The following is a 12,192-nucleotide window of genomic DNA, read 5'->3' as shown; positions in this document are numbered from 1 at the left end:
GAGCACCGAAAGAACATCTGTTAAGCTCATGATAAGAAAAGCTTTGAAGCATGGCAGGAGTCTACTGTTCCCAGAACCTCATAGAGAGGGAGGATCTTCCAATTCTAGATCATGAGAGCAGCTAATCTTGCATCTGTCCCCATAAATAACAGGCGTATTGTCCATCACAACAAGCCTTGTAATCACAACTTTAAAGAGAAGTGTGTGAAGACGAGAGATCAGCCAAAAGCTGTTGGGTGAACTCCAGACACCTCTGCCTTGGTGACCTGCCACTCAACACAGACATTTTAAAATTACGCAACTCACAGACATGCAGCTCCCTCCCTCGCCTACTAGCATTTCTGGGAGTAATGTTAATCGTGATGAACGACTCCCTCCCCTCCCCCCCTCCCACACAGAGCAAAGAGCCGGCGCAAATCACATCCACTCCGTGTGGTGCTTTGTCCTCAGCCACATACAGTGGTTGATGAGCCTTGGCTAACAGAGATAGGTCTTTTAGCTCCGGCCATAGCGGCTGATGCTTTCAGAGCCAGAGGTCCCATGTTCTATCCCCACCTACACGGTTAAGCGATGGCCAGCTGCACACGCAGACTGGACACTCAGGTTGGCAGAGCATGTCAGTCCCCGCCCCTCTCCCTAGTGAGGGGTCATTCGAGAAGAGAAGGACAAACATCTAAGCCATCCAAACAGGCAAGCTGATGGCCTCCTACCTTTGACTGAAGCTGCCGTGTCTGCCGCCTGACCCGACCTCCAGTGCCCAGCAGCAAGGGAGCATTAACTTGACACCTAGGGGGATATCCCACGGATAGGAGAGCTCATGAAAGGCTGCCTTAATGCAAGTCGGCTGCATGAGGAAGATGCGCTAATGTCCAGAACCAGCTTGGCGTGTTCATGAAGCCTGCAGGTGTCCCATATTGGGAATCCTTTAGGTGATGTCCCCCACCTGGAACAATCACAAGCTAGCTGTGCTGGGCTGGAATTTGGAGCTTACAAAGCCCATGGTGGTTGGTCAGCACCCACTCAGGTAATGGGTCTCCACAGCATGCATTATAATATAGTGCAGCCGAAGGGCATAGACCTTGTTCTCAAGGCATTTTAAGGACCATGCCAGAACACTTACATTGTGACGTAAAATGAATGGGTCTCATTAGGACTGGGACATAGACTGGGCGTTGCATGCTGTACATATTACTGTTAAGTTGCTGCTATTCATCTTCACCACGAAAGCTTTGAACAGTTCAGCCTTCACCATCATCTCTTCCCTTCACCTGCTCTAAATCTCTTACCTGTCCCCTCTGTAACCTTCTCTCATGCCATCCTACCCTCCTGGGGACAGCCTCTTCTCCGGCAAACCCTTCCTCCCAACACCACCTCTCCCGCCGAGGCCAAGCCCTGCAAGATTCTCACACCCCCTCCCCGATCACAGCAGCACTCACGTACCCTGTGGCTGATGTGTGTTTGAGCAGGACCGTAGAGTCCTCGGGGCAGGGACCATGTAGGGTTATTTGTTTCTAAGGTTCTAATCAAACTGCTGGCCCTTGGCAAATAGAGTTAAAGGACAAGCATTGCAGTATGTGATGGACAGAATTTCACTATACGAGGCAGGTGTTTTTGAATGATTAGGTTGTGAAGGAAACCCATTTCCCATTGCAGCCATCACATGCTGGATGGATCAGTGTGCATGAAAGAAGAGGTCCCACGTTGCTGCTCAAGATGAAGGAGCAGCAATACTGCCTATCAGTGGGATGTGGCATTCAGCTCTCCAAGACATCACAGTTTCAGGTCGCCAAAGCCTCTAAAGGCCTTCAGAGACCGAACAGTCAAAGTCAAGTCTGCCTTCATATGGGAGCTTTGAAAATAAAGAGGACTGCGAGTTAGGCAGGATTTTTGGCAAAATATGATCTCATCCTTCCCCTCGCACAGAATGCTTTGCTTATGCACCTGGGTGCAGCAACAACCGAAGAAGTGGGCTGTAGTCCACGAAAGCTTATGCTCTAATAAATTTGTTAGTCTCTAAGGTGCCACAAGTACTCCTGTTCTTCTTTTTGCGGATACAGACTAACACGGCTGCTACTCTGAATCTAAACAAGTAGTTATCCAAAGTTTCACAATGAGGCCCAATTCCGCATCCACTGAAGTCAACTGTAAAGCACCCACTGATTTCAATGCTACAAAAGCAAGCATTTGGGGCCCAATTTGCAGAAAAGCCGCCCAGCTCAGTAGGTAGTAAGATCCGCGTTGTTCCAAGCTCTGCTGCTGACTTCAACAAGAGTTCTGCGTTGCTCAAAAGCGTTTCTCTTGCATCAACAGAAGTTGGCCCAATAAAAGATATTCCCTCACCCATCTTGTCTCAGTAATTTGTGGCGTGTACTTGGAAAAGTCACTTCCCTTCTCTGAGCCTCCATTTCCTCTCCCACTTTTTGGCTGGCTGGTCTGTTTAGAGTGTAAGCCCTTGAGGGCCAGGAACATCTCTCACTATGTGAATGTACAGTGCTTGGCACATTGGAGCCCTGATCTCTGTTGGGGTCCCGAGGCAATATTGGAATACAAACAATAATAAACAACCCACCACGCATGAAGCTTTCATTGATTGTAGTCAATAGCACTTCGATCAATTTCCACCCTATGTGCTCTAGGCTTGCTGTCAGGACATGGGACAGTCGCTTAGCAAAACCTGATGTTTTATATGCTCTTGTCACTACTAAGATTAAGTGGAGATTTTCATCTCACAGGGCTTTTTCCATCCAAAAGTTCATCCCCGTGGCATTTCTGTTTTGTGTTTTACTCCCTGTGCTAACAGCTGTTTGAGAAGACAACCAGTGAATACACACGATCTGTAGACTTGTCCGATTATGGTGCAACAGATCAGGAAAAGAGAATACAGAGCAACACATGGAATTCCTTCCGGTATGCACAGAACGGAGTCCACAGTCAGCCACTATGCAATTATCTGGACAACTATACAAGCAACCTAAAGGAGTCCAATGATTTTTAGCTTGCAGCATGGGGTGTCACGGGGTTTGAACCTAGGACCCTCAGCTTGGCACCTTCTATGTGCTTTGTAGTTTTGGATCAGAAGTGAAAACTATTTCATAGATTCAGATTACAAAGCCAGAAGGAACCACTGTGATGATCTTGTCTGACCTTCTCTATAACACAGGCCATAGGACTTCCCCGAATTAATTCTGGTTTGAATTATAGCAGATCTTTTATTGTCTACTTCGTTATGGTGGGGGGGAATCCAAAGATTTTTTTTAAACCCTGCTGTTCCATTGTCACACATAATAAACATGGGATTTAGGATGTTGGGGTACAATTACATGGGTTTGTGTTAATTTTTTAAATTGCAGATGTCACTGCCACTCCCAGTTTGCATCATTAACATTATCTGCAGGCAGATCTGAGACAAACTGCCGTCTAACAACTGGGGAAATTTAATTCTAGGCAGCATGTTAGCAATAAATGTAGAAATCCCCGCTAATTACTTAAGTGGCGTATTAAGCAAAACCCCTTGTAGAAATTCCGATGATCTTCAATAACTTCCCCACATAGATCCCTTGTTAAAGTGATTTCTATAAACCCTGGTTATGGCTTTAACCTCAAATGCTCCCCTCCTACTCTGTCTCACTAGGCAGCACCACGTTATACAATACATTCAATGTACAACAATGCAAGATATTCAGAGAGGGACGTCCAGCTAAGACAGGCTAGCCCAGCTCCTGCTGCCTCAGCTGGGACAGATTTCCATTTGGCCCACACAGTAACGTTTCTTACTTCCAACAGCAAGGACCCTAGTTAGAGTCTTGGCTGCAGGTTACGTGCAAGACGGGAGACACAGCTCGTGGTGGGGTAGACTCGCTGGTCAGCACTGTTCCCAGGATTTTGAGGCAGACATAAGTGAAACGATGGAGGGGCCTCTAGCTTAATCAGGCTCCAACAATCCCCCACATGCCCCTAAGCCAAGCTCTTGGGATCTTTTAGATCAAGCAGCTAGAGCAAGAAAATGCTAAGGTTTGGACTTTGCTCACACTGTGGCCTGCCTCTCCTCACTTTCATTTCAGGAGGGACTGGATGGCTGAGCAAGTTTGTCTCCAAGTCACCAGACCAAGTGCAGCCTGATTGCTACCGTCAAGCAGACGGTACCGGTGGCTGTTCAGAGGGCTGTGTGAAGCGAGTGTACTGGATTCAGTCCAGTCGTAGGTGTCTTTGGCCCATGAGCTATGATTACATTGACACTCTCAGGACAGAGGCCACAAATTGAATGAAGCATGGTGACAGAACCTCCCCTTCATGGCACACGTGCTCTCTACAGGGGAGAGGGGACTATCCTGGAGTTTCTCAGCTGTTTGGCCTGCAGTGCAGAAGAGAAGAATGCAAGAAGGTTTGCTAGGCCCTCAGCCCAGCAGAGGAGGAAGACTCCGCCCGGCCCTAAATTCTAGACACTGGAGAGACTGGGAAACAAAGTGCAAGCCTGTGCTAGTCTATGCCCTTCCTGTGCAACCCTGTTGTCTTCCCCGAGAGCCAGTTGACTGCACAGTTGAGCACAAGTCTCTGCTTGAGTGGAGTAAGTGCAGTTCACCCTCATCATGTCTGTCAACAAATCTGCAGACAGACAATCAATATACAGGAGAGAGAGATGAGCCCAGCAAGGAGACACTGTTCCTACCTCCTCCCATAAAGGACAGAAAGCCATTCACGCGACCCCCAGGAAGCATCCCTTTCACTTAGCCCTCCACGGTGGCCATTTCCTCCAGTACAGAAGGGCTGGCTGGATTGTTCCTTTGGAGCTCAAAAGTCATGCTTCTAGACTGAAGGAGTTTTACAGAGGATATTTTACAGATCTACAGGTACAGCACTAGTGAAATGCAGCTGCCTCTGGAGCGGACAGCAGCAACCTACTAGCTCACAGCATGCTGCACAGTAGTTAGGAGGAGGAAAAAGGGGAAGCCAAGAATTCTGGGTAGACTCCTACTCTCCCCATCAGTGCCAAGGTCAAGTATAAAGCGGAGAGGTCCCTACCGATCTTGGATACTTATAATGCACGCAGAGTAATTAGAAGTCCTTGGTTTTAAGTTCTTATCTGACAGACACAAAGTAAATTTCCTGGAACACATTAAAAAAAGATGAAAGGTTTAACTGATCCCACTGGGATTTGAACCTGCGGTTCTGGGGAGTCTAAGAATTTCATACCGGACACAGATGCCACTAAACCTTCCCCTCTAAGCTAATCCTACTGACCTTCCACTTTTCATAATTCTGGAAGTGAGAGGCAAAACACCCAGCCAACCAGAGCCGGACCATATCACCAGAGCTATCATTCCTACCATTTCACTTCCATTCCCAGTTTTCAGGCAGACAACATTTTATTGGAGCAACGGTATCTGAAATACAACATGCGGCATGACACATTAAGGAGCAGAGGGCAGCTAGAAAGCACAGCAAACAGCTAGAGATGCAGCTGGTACACCCAGGCTGCAGAGACTGCAGCCATCAAAGGTTGGGGTTTGAGGGTTTCCCCACCAGAGGCTTGGAGCTCACTCTTCTTCAGGAACTGGTACTTGATGGACAGTTCCCAGGTGGCAAGAGACAGAACGGTGGCAGCAGAGGTGTGTGTGTGTGCAGGCCTCTTTAAACTTAACTTCTGTCCACCTTTGGGATTCTCCAACATCCTCTTATGGGGTTTCCTCATTTTCTTCACATAAGTGAAAACAAAACTCTAACCTCAGTTTCTCTCTCAGAGCTCAACTCACACAACTAGACCAGCTAGGTCCTGATGATACGGATCAGTATCAGACCCCAACTCACTAAAGCAGAAACCAGAGCCACAATTTGGACCATCGGAGAAGAAACTATGTGCATCAAAAGTTTGACACCCCCCCTCTATTACACAAGAGCATAGATCCTGTATTTACCCAGCATATGAATGAGGCAAAAATGGGGATATGAATAAGTAGCTCCAAGTTCTAGACATATGTATTAACCAAACAAATGGGAGAGGACTGCTGATAGACTCAGCGTGGGCACATGACCTTTGTCCATCACTACAATGGAGAAGAACCACCAGGGAAGCCAACACAATCTCTGTGCCATTCCCCAGGCAAAAGCCAGATGGAACGGGGTCACGGCACACAGAGGACTCCAGTTGGTACTAGGGTGACCAGAGGTCCTGATTTTATAGGGACAGTCCCGATTTTTGGGTCTTTTTCTTATATAGGCTCCTATTACCCCCAACCCCCTGTCCCGATTTTTCACACTTGCTGTCTGGTCACCCTAGTTGGTACCAACTTCCTCAATAACCTGACCCAAAAAGGAAGCATTAGACAGGATGCTATCTGGGACGTTTGTCGGCATCAAGAAATGATTGATAGCAACTGTTTGATACAGGAGGGACCCCAGAGAGCAAGGAATGGCAGGAAATTGGGGTGGTCTTGGCAGAGGGGAGCAGATGACACACACACACACACACACACACACAAGACCCCTAGAGATGAGGTGATGAGGCCAAAAAAGGAGGGAGAGCAGAAAGAAGACGAGTTGAGGGAGCTGTAACATAAAAATCACCACAATTCCAAACCTAGAGAGAAATCTTGAACATGAGCAACTAGAGAGAGGGAGGGCAACATGTTTTAAAACACAAGTCACGGTGTGTTATCTCAAAACACACATTCACAGCATATTCAGCAGCAAAGGGAATGAGCATCAGCTCAAAGGAAGTTATTACAGGACTGACCACACTGTCACTAAATAAATAAAAGAAAGAAAGAGTTAGCTTTAATTAGCTAACTGAGACAGAGAGTGAAGTAAAGGGGAAAACCCGAGGAGAAAGGCAGCCCTTGAAATACAGTACAAATTAGCAGACACGCAAATGCATTGGTTTCCAATTAATAGTGAGATATGCCAGACATCCTACAGGAAAGGATTAAGTGACTTAAATAAAAGTAAGTTATTTAACTGACATATATGGGTGCGAGGCAGTGTTATATAAAAAAAAGCATGAATGCTACGGAGCAAGACGCAGGAATATTCACTACATAAAGATGTGGACGGCTTTGCAAAGCTCTTAATCAAATCCAGGGGATACTGAAGCACCAACTCAGCTTCTCTTATGATTAGTGAGAGGGCCATTTGTGCAAAGACAAGAAACTATACATCCCTGAACGTATCAAAGGAGAAGGACTCGGATTTTCAGGAGAGTGACATAGGACCACATGACCCACTGATTTTCAATGGGACTGGTTCTCCTACATCATTCAGATGCTTTTGAATACTCTACGTAAGGAACATAAGGAGCTGTGACATGTACTGGAACAAACATTCATTTTTTGTGGATAAGATAAATGTTGCTATATGCAAGGATTTTGAGCAGTAATGAAGAGGCTAGTTTAGAGGATCAGAGGGGTAGCCGTGTTAGTCTGAATCTGTAAAAAGCAACAGAAGGTCCTGTGGCACCTTTAAGACTAACAGAAGTATTGGAGCATAATGACGCAATGATGAAGTGGGCATTCACCCACGAAAGCTTATGCTCCAATACTTCTGTTAGTCTTAAAGGTGCCACAGGACCCTCTGTTGCTTCTTAGTTTAGAGGAGTTTGGAATGATCGTAATTATCAGCTCCTGAAGTTCATACATCCTACCATAACATGGTCTCAATAAGGATACATTTCAAATCTCTAAAGCATGGATCTATTGTATTCTAGTCCAATTTTTTACAAAACAGCATCAACAGAAACTAGAGATAAACAGAGCTGCCACAAAGTCCCCACGCTGCCCAAAGACATGGGTCTGATTCTTTCACTTACACTATGCAAATCAGGAGCAATTTCCCTAAAATCAACAGTTATACCAGTGCAAAATCAGGATAAGAAAGAGGAGAATCAGGCCCATTGACTGCAAGGGGAGTTGCAAGTGCTCCATACTTCTCAGGATCAGGCCCACAGAAGGGAAAACAACTTGCTAAAAGGGAAATGCAAATCTCTCCAAAGAAGAGAGCTCTGTGAGCAACAGGGAAACCCATGAGGCCCTAGAAAGTGGTACTTAAAGGATAAACATGGTTTTTGTATATTAATTCACACACACACACCTTGAACCTGCAAGGTGCGCAGCACCCATTCACTTCCCTGGTAAGTGGAGATGCCCTGCACCTTGCAAGCTCAGGCCCTAAATGAGGAAAGAGAAATACTGCCAATCTTTTTTATTTACCAATAATAAAAGTCTGCCAAGCAATCACACAAGTTACACCTCTCTCCACCCTCCTACTTGCCCAAAAATTCATACCTGTTGTCTGCCGTCCCCCAGCATGGACTTTGAGACCCCAGACAGCTCTGAAGACCACTCGAAGTTCAGACCCCATGCCTTTTACGTGATCAAATATTTAAACAAAACAAATCTACTTACATACAATGCCACAGTTGCATCATTACAGACCTAGTTTAGAGCCACTCAGGGGGAGAAAAAAAACAGGGGGGGAAGAGAGAGACAGTAGCTAGAGATGTTGAATTTCCAACAAGCAAGAAGAACAGCCGTCCATCCACAGCTTTCAAGACAGACAGCAGAATCAATCTAGAAGTCTGCTGCTGTATGGTTTAATCCTTGCTCTATAACCCTTTCCTCCACTTAAAAAAAGCCAGCTAGACACCTGAGCCTAACCTCCAGCAGGATCCGAGGAGGGGAGTCCTTGTCATTTGTCTCAGAAGGGACACGACATCAATCATCAGCTAAACTGTAACCTCGATCAATCATGCAATAGGTTAAAGGGCTGGAGGGGGAGGGAGGTCAGTGGGACACGGCTATATAGGACCAGGATTTCCCCTCCCTCAGCCCTGCTCGGTTCTAAACGCACAGACCCGAAGCAATGCAAGTGTGGCCCCCAATAGAAACCGATCATTAAATAACCAACAGGGATCCATGTATAGGAACAATCCTTCCCAGCTGCTTCAGCCAATGTTCACTGCCCCAGAGCCACGAGGGTCTCGGAGTAGCCCCCAGCACCCCCGTCCCTTTGGGTCCCTGGAATAACAAGGGCGCTCCATGACCGGCAGAAGGCGAGGTGGGCAGTAATTTGCAAGGAGGTGGAGGGATCCCCGCTGCTGATTATTTGCTGGGGGGAAGGGACAACAGCACGGCAAGGGGAAGGGGGCTCCGTTCTCCCGCCTCGAAGCAGCGGAGGCCCCCGCAGACCAGCCTCACCCCCCCGGGTCCAAATCCTAGCAACGGCACCGTGCGAGCCCCATGCAGAGAGGCGGCTGCTGCAGGCGGCGGCTCCATGGCAAGCCCCGGCCGGCGGAGCGGGAGAGGCACTTACTGGGCTCGGAGGCTCATTGCACGGGAGCGGGGCTGGTGCCTTCTCCTGGGCGCTGGCGGCTGGGGGGGACCCCACGGGTGGGCCGGCTCCTGTCGATCCCGGCGGGGTGGAGACAGATGCCAAGGAGCCCCTGCGCACCGCCACTGGAGCGCGGCGGCCAACCCAGCCCGGCCCGGCCCCCTGCTCCGCCCACTGCCCGGCAGGGTTTAAAGGGCCCCGCCGCCGAGCGCCCGGCGCTGGGCCGGTCCCGCCCCGCAGCCACACGGGTACCCCGGTGGAGGGAGGGGCCCCAGCAGGACCCCGAACAGAGGGGGCGCCCGGGGCGGTAGCAGCGCGCGAGGCCCCCCCCCCGGGGGGAGCTGCGGGGCGCCCGGGGCGGTAGCAGCGCGCGAGGCCCCCCCGGGGGGAGCTGCGGGGCGCCCGGGGCGGTAGCAGCGCGCGAGGCCCCCCCGGTGGGAGCTGCGGGGCGCCCGGGGGGGGGTAGCAGCGCGCGAGGCCCCCCCCCGGTGGGAGCTGCGGGGCGCCCGGGGCGGTAGCAGCGCGCGAGGCCCCCCCCGGGGGGAGCTGCGGGGCGCCCGGGGCGGTAGCAGCGCGCGAGGCCCCCCCCCGGGGGGAGCTGCGGGGCGCCCGGGGCGGTAGCGGCGCGCGAGGCCCCTGCCCGCCCAATTGGGGCTGGACACACTGCTGAAGCGGGCAGCTAGCGAAGAAATCCCCTTCTTCCCCCTGGTCATGTACCTGATGCAGGTGCTGTGCTCAACCCGTCTTCAAGAGGAAACCAACCACCACCCCCCCCCCCCCCCTCCCACACACACACTTACTTTTCTTGGCGGGATGAGACCGGGCCAGAGAAGGGAGCACTGGCTGCTGCCCCCTCAGAAATCTCGGGCTGACTGCTGGATTTTGGTTGTAACCTACACCTGGCTGCCTGCCCACCAGGCTTGGAGACCCACTGCTCCGCCTGTGTACCCAGAGAACACCTCCGCCTTGACAGTATGGTCTCAACACAAAACAGCCAGTGTGTCCCGTACTTATGGACTGGTATTTATGATGATTCCATGAGGCCCCCAAGAAACCAGCTCCACCTCTCCTGGTTACCAAGAGGTGGGCAAAACACTGCAGCTACATGAAGGGGGGAGTGTATTTATTTATGCCATGACCAGTGACCTCTCTAGGTCAATGTGTTTTGTGGGGCCCTGGTAATTCACATTAGCGGCTCTATCTCCATTTTTATGTGGCCCCTCTATGAGCCCTTCCCAAATACTTATGCTCACTACACTCCTGTTAGGCCCCCATTTTGCAGATGAGGAGCAGAGAGGTTAAGGCCCAGACCCTCGAATGTACTTAGGCACCTAACTCTCATTGGTAAGCCAGGTCTCAATGACATATAGGAAGGTTGAGGGGGGGGGTCAGTCCCAGGCTCTGCCAGGAGTCCTAGTTCAGTGCCCTGACCACTAGCCCATCCTTCCTCTCTGCTCAGCCAAGGAGACTAGCTGTGTAAGTAAGGCTTATTCCCAAGAATAAGAGTTTATGGGGCAAGACCTAAGGTTGGTAAAGCACTTTTCAGCTGAGGATGATTGTTACATAACAGAGACAAGGCGGATCGGGTAATAGCTTTCATTGGACCAACTTGTGTTGGTGAAAGAGACGCTTTTGAACTACACAGGGATCTTGTTCAGGTCTGGGTTCACCCACTTTGTGTCTCTAATATCCTGGGACCAACAGGGCTACGACAACACTTTTACATAAGACGCATTCAAGGTGATATTTTATGGAGAGTGTGGTGAATAAGTGGAATGGGGCTTTCAGTGAAAGTCAAATGGTATTAAGTAAAGGTTGATGACTACAGGGAATTTAAGTTAAGTGGTTATTTGTCATTTTTGTGCTCAGGAGTAGCTAGACTCTGGAGGGAATTTTCCATTCATTGTTTCCCCACTCTTCCATCACCAACCAACATTGACTGCCAGGGTGTTTTTTTTGCATGGCGATGTACTTCTCTCTCCAAAACGTTGTCATCGTTTAGGCCCAGATTTACAAGGTATTTTGGCTCCTAGCTTCCAACAAAGGCAATGGAAGTTAGGAGTCAAAATAACTTCTGTGTGGATCTAGGCCATAGCTCTTATGCTTTATAGCAAAGTACAAACTAACTCACTGAGCTTCACAACACTCCTATGAGGTGAAGAAATATCCTCATTCTACAGGTGGAGAAACTCTGGCACCAAGAAGCAAAATGATTCACCCCAGGCCACGCATTCAATTTCTGGAATTAGAGTTTAGGAATTCCTTTAATCTATACTTTCTCTGCAAACTATGCTGCTTGCACCAAACAATCCAAGACACAATGGGCCTATATCCTGATTCAGGTCCTACAGGACATTGTAACCCCGAGTCACCTGTAACATGTATAAACTGAAGATCTTTTTAAAATTCTGTTGCAGACTGGAGGTATGGCAGGGCAGTTATGATGTTTGAATCTTGCTATTCACCTGCCCCTATGTTCCATCATTTGTCTTCAGCCTTCATCCCTTTTGCCATAATTATTATTACAGTCATAGCCATAATTAATATATTTGGATGTGCAAATAAAGAATAATGCCCTGATCCTACAATGAGATGTGTGCACAGAGACCATTGCAGCTGCAAGAAACCCCATTGGACTCAGTGGGGTTCTGTACCTTTCATTGCAAACACTGAGGTCTATGTTCATTAATACCAAGTATTCTCACCAAAAGGCCTGTTACCAGGTCAGCGTATGATATGCCAAGCACTTCTGCATAGCAGATAAGTTAGCAGAGCACATGTCTGAAGTTTCAGCAGAGCATCGTCATCCCCTTAAGGGCAGCCAGCTGTGTCCCAGGTGTGCAATCAGGAGTGCTGGGAAGAGAGCAGTAGCAC

Source organism: Malaclemys terrapin, chromosome 18, assembly GCF_027887155.1.
Source record: "Malaclemys terrapin pileata isolate rMalTer1 chromosome 18, rMalTer1.hap1, whole genome shotgun sequence".
NCBI classification, from domain to species: Eukaryota; Metazoa; Chordata; order Testudines; family Emydidae; genus Malaclemys; species Malaclemys terrapin.
Note: the sequence above shows the minus strand (reverse complement) of the source record.